The 9,670-nt window shown below is 33.5% G+C and overlaps 1 long non-coding RNA gene across 2 annotated transcripts; it reads left to right on the plus strand.

Annotated features, from left to right (window-relative positions):
- The first annotated feature begins 6,079 nt into the window (after positions 1–6,079).
- Positions 6,080–8,554, plus strand: LOC131530530 (uncharacterized). Of its 2 annotated transcripts, XR_009268411.1 has the most exons (4): positions 6,088–6,149; positions 6,457–6,510; positions 8,347–8,387; positions 8,463–8,500. It is a non-coding gene; the product is annotated as an uncharacterized LOC131530530 (long non-coding RNA). The 2 variants fall into 2 exon arrangements; XR_009268410.1 differs by lacking the exon at positions 6,457–6,510 and having other exon boundaries at positions 6,080–6,149; positions 8,463–8,554.
- Positions 8,555–9,670: the final 1,116 nt, after the last annotated feature.

Raw genomic sequence — 9,670 nt, forward strand, 5'->3', positions numbered from 1 at the left:
TACAAACTTTCAATTTAGACCCTAAAGAATCATATTAGCTTGTACAAAAATGGCATTATATGACCCCTTTAACAAAAGGAGATTGGGTGGTTATTTTCCTTAATCAAATGAGTTTTATTGGATTATTGCGCCCCCATCCGACACTGTCCTCTGTAATAATTTGACCTGTTAACACCTGCCATGAAGCCTACTACACCATCTAGGTGATAAAATCAAATACAAGTACAAAATAAAAAAGAGCATATAAAGTGTTTCCTCTGCATTTTCGACATATCATGATTGACCTGCAGAGGGCAGCAGAGGAGCTCTGATAGAAATAATTTAAATAAAGACTACCAGCAATGTCCAAAATATAAACGTTAATTGTCAACAGATGCATTACGATCTCTCATTTAATGAAAAAAAAAAAAAAACGTAGTTGTTCTACACTATGTTTACTTAAATACATATAATGTACATCTAGTTCAAAAATTGAATCAATAAATCAGAGAGCTTTCAGTGTGCGTTCAGTTCTTTTCTGTGTGGTTAAGGTGTCATCTAAAGCTCTGTTGTGTTTCCAGTCAGAAAGAGATGCTTGCTGGGTAACTGCATAGAGGAAATAAATCTGGGTTACAGAATGAAGAATCATACAGTGTGGCACGAGTTTCTCACGACAGAATTGAAAAGATTTGATTAGTTCAGTCATTAGTTTAATTTTCTTTTGATTTCAAGTCTTAATAAACATGTTTTATTTATTATTTCAGGAGATATCAAGCCACAGAGATTCTAACAAACATACAATTAACATTAGGAGCAAATGAAATACAAACTGAACTCACCGAATCCTCCAGAGTTGATGTTACACACATACAGCAGCATACGATGTAGATTTATTAAATTAAAGAGAATGCTAGTAATTAAAAAAAAAAAAAAAAAAAAATCTAAATATTAAAATATTATAGGGCTACTGACAGCACTGGAACATTTCACTGTATATTTACACACTTTAGTGTGCATGATTACTTTATGTTCTCTTTGCTTTTACTCATAAGGCCTAGTTTAAGCACTTCTAGAATGACTTTTATGTAAAAGCCTTTATTTGTTTGTTCGCAGCCTCTGAGAGTGACCCTATATTCAAATGAAGCATCTTTAACACTTGCAGACTATTAACTGTTGGACATTCATGGCAAAATAAACTTCAGTATATGTGAAGGTGCTTAACATGCATAACCACACCTGGCAAGCACTAAATGTGGAATAAATGTGTAGATCTGGTATACAAACAAAGCAGACATAATGCAATACTGCTGTTTCCATTCGAGGTTAAGACAACTGTGAGAACTGAGATACATAAATGCAAAATGGTACTGAAAAAAAAAAAATACTGCACTCGGTTCATGGTTAAACCTCCAGTCTAAACAAAGGTGAGCGACCCTGTTTGTCATTGGCTGTCAAGTTCCAAATACAGTGGAACATATTTATGGTTTTCGTTGTGCACATCAGTTGAGTTCAGTTGAAAATAAAGTCAGCTGTTTAATATATTATTATAATATACAAATATGACATCAGTAACATTACAATGTAAGTGATACATATTTGAGGTGTGACCGATGCCATGCCATTTCTAAAAAAAACTTTGAATTTGCTTTCTTCTCTTTGTTTTTATTTTATTAATCATTTACAAATTAATCAGACAATGATGCTTAATGTGTCTGTTCATAGTCATCAATGTTGAAATGATATTGAAATTGCATTGACTTTTTTATTGAATAAAATGCTGTTTACATGAATGCTATTCCCAAAAATGCACAAAACATACATATATATTTAATATAAAGTGTAAACTTAATATTCATTTTTTTAACTGAAGAGTTGAATTGTGTTCCCAGCATAAGGTTGTTTTCATAAAAGTCAGTTTCAAATGCCATTTTATACAATTCATGTACTGTTTACAGTATATTAAAAACTATTGTAGACCTAAGAATGTATTAAAAGCAGTCATATAAATACTGTTTTCTTAAACATGAGTTTAAAAGAATGTGCATTTAAAATACAAAGACAATGTTTTCCACCCAGAAAATATGTATGCCATTAATTTGCTATTAATTGTTTTTTCTCAATACAAAAAGCACTTTAAAAATCCAAGTGTATAAACTTTTCGTCATTTATCTGATGCTGTTTACCATTTTTACAGATTCAATACTTACAGATTTAATACTTTTTCCCCCCTTTCCCGCAGATGCCTCGGCATGCCTTATGTCGTTTAAAAAACCCTGATCTAAAGAATGTTTGGGTGGTTAATGTGAGTTAAATCTATAGATATATATGAGCATAGCTGCCAAACAGTTTGTGGTCAGTGGGTTGAGAGTTGCATGAACTTCTTGCAAAAAAAAAAAAAAGACAAGTAGTTATACTCATGTGTTATGTCTTGGTGGCTTTAGAGCAGCATAGGTGCTGCTGATTTGGCTCGACTGAATATTTCTACGCAGCTTGGAAAAATCCACCTCAGCGTACTGAAAGAACAACGAATAAAACAACATAAACTTTAGCTTTCCATGGACCAAAATGAATGTTTTAATTAATCAAACAATAGGATACCATTTGATTAAAAGGTCAGCAGGAATCAAGACCAGAAAAATAAATTATTATCAAGACCCACATTAATGATATTTTACCTGTAATTGGTCCTGATGTTGTTCTGTAACTTGCGTCTGCTGTAGATCAGTGTTAAGCTGTTGTGATCGTTTTGGAGACTTTCTGTTTCCAACAACAAAAAACTTTACTAGTCCTAAAAATAGAATAGCAAATTTAGATTCAGTACATACTAAAGGTTGTATTTTTATTTCTTATTTAGATAAGTCAACTAAAATACCAAAATTATAGCCAAAATACTAAATAAAGAACTTACCGATCACCACAATGATCAAAAGCCCGTTCATCAGACCAGATATGATGATGAGACTAATTTGCCATTCTGTCTGAGGCTGCTCAGTATTATTCACTGTATGATTGTGACACTCGTTTAGTTGAACTGATTCTGGAAAGAAAGTGTCCACAGTCTGTTACTGTAACAACTGCTGACATCTAGAGCACAATGACTGCAATTTTGTAGAAGTAATGTAAATATCTATTTTATTCAACTCTGTGTAGAGATGTTTTATGGGGTTCAAAAAACTGAAGAAGTGAATTACAAAAACTTATGAATAAATAAGAGGAAATATACATAGTGTCCATGAAAATGTTTAAGAAAATGAACTCACCATTGAAGTATATTCTGGTGCTGTTGCTGAGTTTTGGAGGTGTTTCTGTGTTCATACAGTAATAAACTCCTAATTCATCAGCAGTCACATTATTAATAACCAGACGATGTTTAAACTGCACTGAATATTTCTTTCTGAATGTTTTATTATGGTAAAAAGGTGATTTTGGTGTTGAGAATGATCGTAGAATCACTGTTGGAGGATCTGCTGTTTTCAGTAAAATCCAATAAACCTCATTTTCATCAAGATCACAGTTTATGATCACATTTGATCCCAAATCAGTCCGTAGATCTGACACTGCATACTGACAACAGATTAATACATCTACAAGATAAAAATAAATAACATAAGTAAACATCGTAATTAAGATTTGCCTCTTAAAATCACTGTGAAACTTTAACATAAACCAATTTATGACAAAGCGCATGTAAATACATTCATAACATATAATTAACTTACAGAGCTGAAGCTGAATGATCTTCATTTTCTTGCTTGATTAAAATTGTTGAATCTAATGAAGCCTGGTTCCCTCCACACAACATTTAAAATAAAGTCTACTGCAGCTCTCAAGCAGAAACCAGAGGAAGTCAAGTTTGCTCTGACCACACTGTAGACAGTTTTTTTTTTTTCAACAACTAACACCCACCATCACAATCATTGCATTGATTAGGATAAGCATGACAGTAAATTCCCAGATATTTGCAGTAACATTAGCAATGACAACTCATAATAATTTGTACAGAATGCTAAATCGTATGATATTATATAACTGACCAAACAGTCTTAGGTTTTTGCTGATACAATTATGGCCAGTTTTAGGTTCGAATTTGTAAGATTTGACCTCATGATCTTTTACAAATTATTATGAATGCTCATGAGACTGGGATGCTGTGTCTAGTCACTCTGTGAAACACAAAGAAGAGTTAACAGTTTCTGCCAAGTGACTTAGCCTTTGTTGGTAGACCATAGACATCTTAGCGCCACCATTTTTGTACTGCATGCCGTGAGGTAAGGTGAAAGCTCACCAACATGACCTAGTACATCAAACAATGACAAATAATAACATAATAATAATAATTATGGCTGTAAATATAAATGAGCCTTTTTTGCAACACATTTATTTCTGTAAGACATTAAAACACAGATCGGGAGAACTCTCCGTAACGTGTAGGCCTACACATTATATTATTATGTAAACTCACTCATCACTATACTGAATGCTATTTACACTCTTCTAGCATCAGCGACCAATCCTTGGCCTAGTGTACAGCTTAGGATGTCTTCTACTGGTGAAGTTGACGTTGAAAAGAATAACACTCACATCGCAACAGTATTATCATTAGATGTTACAGTTTCCCTATTTCAGAACTCAGTCATTACCCAGTTCAAAATTTAAAGGGGAAGTATTTACAGTCATGACCAAAAATATCGGCACCCTTGGTAAATATGATCAAAGAAGGCTGTGAAAATTAATCTGCATTGTTAATCCTCTTGATCTTTTTTTTTTTTTTTTTTTTTTATAAAATTCACAAAAATCTAACCTTTCATTTGATAATAAGAATTTAAAATGGGGGCAAATATAATTATATGAAATAAATGTTTTTTGTTTTGTTTTGTTTTTTCTCAAATACACGTTGGACACAATTATTGGCACCCCTAGAAATTCTTATGAGTAAAATATTTCTGAAATATATTCCCATTCATATTGACAATTTTGAGCACTTTAGGGTGATTATGAACATGAAATTATGATTTAACTGAAATATAAATAGGAGGGAAAACAAAGCCCAAATTCCCTTAATCATCCATCGCAATGAGAAAACCCAAAGAATATAGTTCTGATGTGCAGCAAAAGATAATTGAGCTTCACAAATTAGAAAGTGGCTTTAAGAAAAGAGCTAGATCAGTGAAAATTCCCATTTCCACCATCAGGGCAATAATTAAGAATTTCCAATCAACATAAAATGTTACGAAACTGCCTGGAAGAGGACATGTGTCTATATCGTCCCAATGCATGGTGAGAAGGAGAGTTTGAGTGGCTAAAGACCCTCCAAGGACCACAGCTGGAGAATTGCAGAAAATAGTTGAGTCTCGGGGTCAGAAAACCTTTAAAACAAAAATTGTCAAAATTGCCTACATCACGTGTTGTTTGGGAGGGTTTCAAGAAAAATTCTCCTTGCTCATCCAAAAACAAACTCCAGCATATTCAGTTATCAGACATGACTGGAACTTCAAATGGGAATAGCTTCTATGGTCAGATGAAACTAAAAAATGAGCTTTTTAGCAGCAAACACTCAAGATGGGTTTGGTGAACACAGGGATAAAAAGTACCCCATGTGTACAATGAAATATACTGCTGTATTTTTGATGTTGTGGGCCGATATTTCTGCTGGAGGTCCTGGACATCTTGTTTAGACACATGGCATCATGGATTCTATGAAATACCAACAGATAAAAAATCAATAAGTGACTGACTCTGTTAGAAATCTTATAATGGGCCATGTTTGGATCTTCCAACCGTACAATAATCCAAACACAAACCTCATAATTCAGAAAACTTCAGTGTTTAAATAACCATATATACAGAGACCAATATGTTTTTCTGTCTGTGTGTGTGTGTGTGTGTGTGTGTGTACTATTATTCTTTTGTTCATTTTAGAGACTCTGGGAACAGGAACCACTGTGATTTGTTTCTGACTAAACACATGATCTGCCCACTTATTAAACACTCACTCGCTCATCAGGTCTGACCAATAACCAGTAAATTCTCCTCCCATCAGGTTGTCAGAGAATATTACAGTCTCTTCACAGCACTTGTTCAGTCTGTCAGGATGAAGATGAGCGAGAGGAACTATGAGACAGATCTTTCTGGATTGAGCCCAGATATGACAACCAAAAACCTCAATGCAGGTATTTATATCTATCTAGTCTTCAGAAGAGAGTAACTGTTTTTGTTTTTTTTTTTTTTAATCTCTTGTTGTTGTTGTTAATATCAAGCAAAATCTGAACAGCAATACATGGAAAATCCAAACTGAAACTATCTATCTCGCTTTTTTTCCTCTGTGGGTCAGAATGAGGATATTGTTGGGAATTTTGTGTTTTAGTTCTGCTCAGACAGTGAAGTGAAGATGAGACAGTGTATTTTGAACATTTTGAGACACAATGACAGTGGGAATATATAAGACATTTTTTCAGAGAAATGTTTTATTTGATCCAGAATAAAACACTTCAAAAAAGGAAGGAAGGAAGGAAGCTTCAATCTCATACTCATGTAAGTCTGAGTACATTTACACATTTAATTTACTGCGGTTCATTTCACTTATAGATCAAATGGCGTATTGGGACATAGACGATATCAAAATGAATTACTTTTCAGTGAATTTAGTACAGTATTAAACTTCCATTATGTCTTTAATTGATTAACTAAAACCCAGACAGAAAACACAACAACTGAGATCAGAAACATGTTCATTATTACTAATGGTGAAAATTCAGTAGAAGATCAAGAGTCAGAGAATGAAAATCATGTGAAAGTCAAATTGTATCTGAAGTCTTGAATATACTGAAGCAAATTTGAACAAGTGTATATATATATATATATATATATATATAAAATTAAATTATTAATTGAACACATAACTCTTACAACATGTTTCTACAGACATACAGGAAGGGATTATTTTAAAAGAGACACATTAGCGTATAGAAGAAGTAGATCCAAAGTATTTGGTGATGTATAGTGAGGATGTTACTACACAAATAATATTTCCATACAATTTAACAGTATCATATATATATATATATATATATATATATATATATATATATATATATATTGATTGTTAATAAGTACTTTCTGAATGACTCAATTTCTATTAAGAATAATTTACAATTATGTGGTTTTGCAAATTTTTGTTTGGGTGATGTGATATTTACTATATAAAAATATAGAAATTCATGACATACCCAAACATTTTGCTTCTGTGTGTGCAAGAACATATAACATCTTTTATTTGTTTGGGTGAAAAAAAAAGAAAGAACATCAGACCAAAATTACAGCTATAAATCAAATGAGCCAAGTCTTCCTACGGTACAAAAATGAATTTTGATAATGACTAATTATAGGTAATTTTTAAAGTATTTTAAAGGGTACATCTTTAATGTAGAGTGAATTTCAGATCATTTAATCTGGTAACTGTTTACGTCGCTTACATCTGACGTCATCTGTAGGACGACGCATGGCACATTTTACCGGAAGACTTGAAAAAGTAGTACTTCACTATAATTTCATTGATATCTATGAGCAGTATAGTCCAATAAAACATATATTGATAATACTGGGCCACCAAGATGAACAGGTACGTTTGATGAGCTCAGAATGAAACGCTGTTTGGACAAACACGTATATCAACAATGATCTGATGTAACGTGTTTGTCGCTCGTATTTGTGTTCGGCCTGCTGTGTTTGAGTTGACAAATGCTTCATTTAATCTAGAATTAAAAAGGGAAACATTTTAAACATTGTGAAATCATTAAACAAAAATTATTATAAACCTAATTATCAGGTCGTGTTGTAACTATTATTTTGATTTAGTTGTTAGCAATTAGCATTTTGTATCATAATCTTTTGTGTCTCATGTTTTTGTTTCATTTGTAGTTAGTTTTATTTAGTAGTGGTTTGATTTGCCCAGTTTTACAGTGAAATTAAGGTTTTATCAGTAGGGTAAGATTGGTGAAGACTTTCTCTTTCAAGAACATTTAATGTCAAAATATAACAATATAGCATGTATTGACTTGGGAGAGACACTCGAGCCTATCTTACCTTTATTATGTGTGTTATGTGGGAATCAAATCCATTACGTTGCTGTTGTTTGAAGCATGCTATTCAAGTTGTTGTGCTTATGAGCATTTTGTCTGCTGTGTTTGGGTTGTCAAATGCTTTAACTGGAAAGAAGAGGACATGTTTAATCATCATTAATAAATCAAACATGAATGATTAAAAACAACAACAACAAAAAATCAGTTAGCATCTTGTATTATCAGTATCGTTGTTTAAACCATGCTATTCAATTTGAGGAAGTTGAAGGAACTTTTTCTGTTTCTGCAGTTGCTGCTTCATCTGTGTGTTTGCAGTGCTGATAAACAAAGGTGAGAACAAAAACTACATTAAAAGTTAATAAACGCCAGACTGTGTGTTTACAATTAGAGTTTCTGTGATTTCAGTGTGTCTGCAGGTCACAGTAGAGGCTGTTATTGGTGGTTCTGTTGTTCTGCCGTGTTCTTCAGATGAACATGATCATACACTTCAAGACATTGATGTGAGCTGGAGACACAATGGCAGCAAGATTGTGTTTGATATAATTCCACACAGTACTTCACCAGTGACACAGGACCCAGAGTACAAGAACAGAACTGAAACTTTCCCTGAAGAGTATCTGAAAGGAAACTTCTCCATCAAACTCAACAGTCTTCAACACACTGATGCAGGACAATACATCTGTTACATAAAAATGCAGATGCATTTCAGACTGTAAAGATGATCATCAACGGTATGTGAAATTATTTTGCTTTAAAGTGTAAATACAGAAGTGATTTATCAACTTAAGTTCACCAGTAATGTTCCAGTCTGAATGCTGCTGTATGTAAATTATAGATCGATATGTTGCTTTTTTTCCACAGTGAGGTGATGTTTTCTGTCAAACTTTTTTTTTTTTCATTTCAGGATCAATATCCACTAAACAAGGAAACCAAGGAGAAACAGACCAGGAGGGAATGGGGCCTTTGCTCTTGGTTTGCATTATATTACCTGTGATGTTAGTTATAGTGGTTATTATTTTCATTTTAGTTTTCTGGAGAAAAAAGTGCTCAATCAGCCACAGGGCAGCTGAAAACGGCGTGGGTTTGGCCACTCATGAGGTTGTGAGCCCTATGCAATATGATCCAGTAGAGACTAGGGATTGAACGACTAATGGACTAGTCGACTTTAATGCTCTGCTATGACGCTTTAAGCTTGACATCGACTAGTTGCTGGTCCTATAGAGGGTGCAACGGTATAAGCAATCTCTAAAGGACTTCCGCATTTACGCTCCGTTTCCAAACAGTTAAAATGACAAATAAATGCATACTCCACAAGACATAAAAGTGCTCCACAAGACATGTGTGACTATATTACTGGATGCTCGAAATTGAACGGGAGAATGCATGTTTTAAACAGTTTATAGTACAGGTCAGTTAATCGCCATTCTAATATAATGCGCTGTTGCTCTTTATGCCATGGTCTGTCTGAATACTGGATTCTGATTGGCTGACAGGTGTTGATTAAATTCGTTGAACTGCACAGGTAGTTCCAGGTCAGTTTAATCACGTTCTACATTAATGCGCTTCCTATAAACATTGGTAACCATAGTAACATACAATTACAGTTGAATAGT

The sequence above is a fragment of the Onychostoma macrolepis genome, chromosome 22, assembly GCF_012432095.1.
Source record: "Onychostoma macrolepis isolate SWU-2019 chromosome 22, ASM1243209v1, whole genome shotgun sequence".
Taxonomy (NCBI): Eukaryota; Metazoa; Chordata; class Actinopteri; order Cypriniformes; family Cyprinidae; genus Onychostoma; species Onychostoma macrolepis.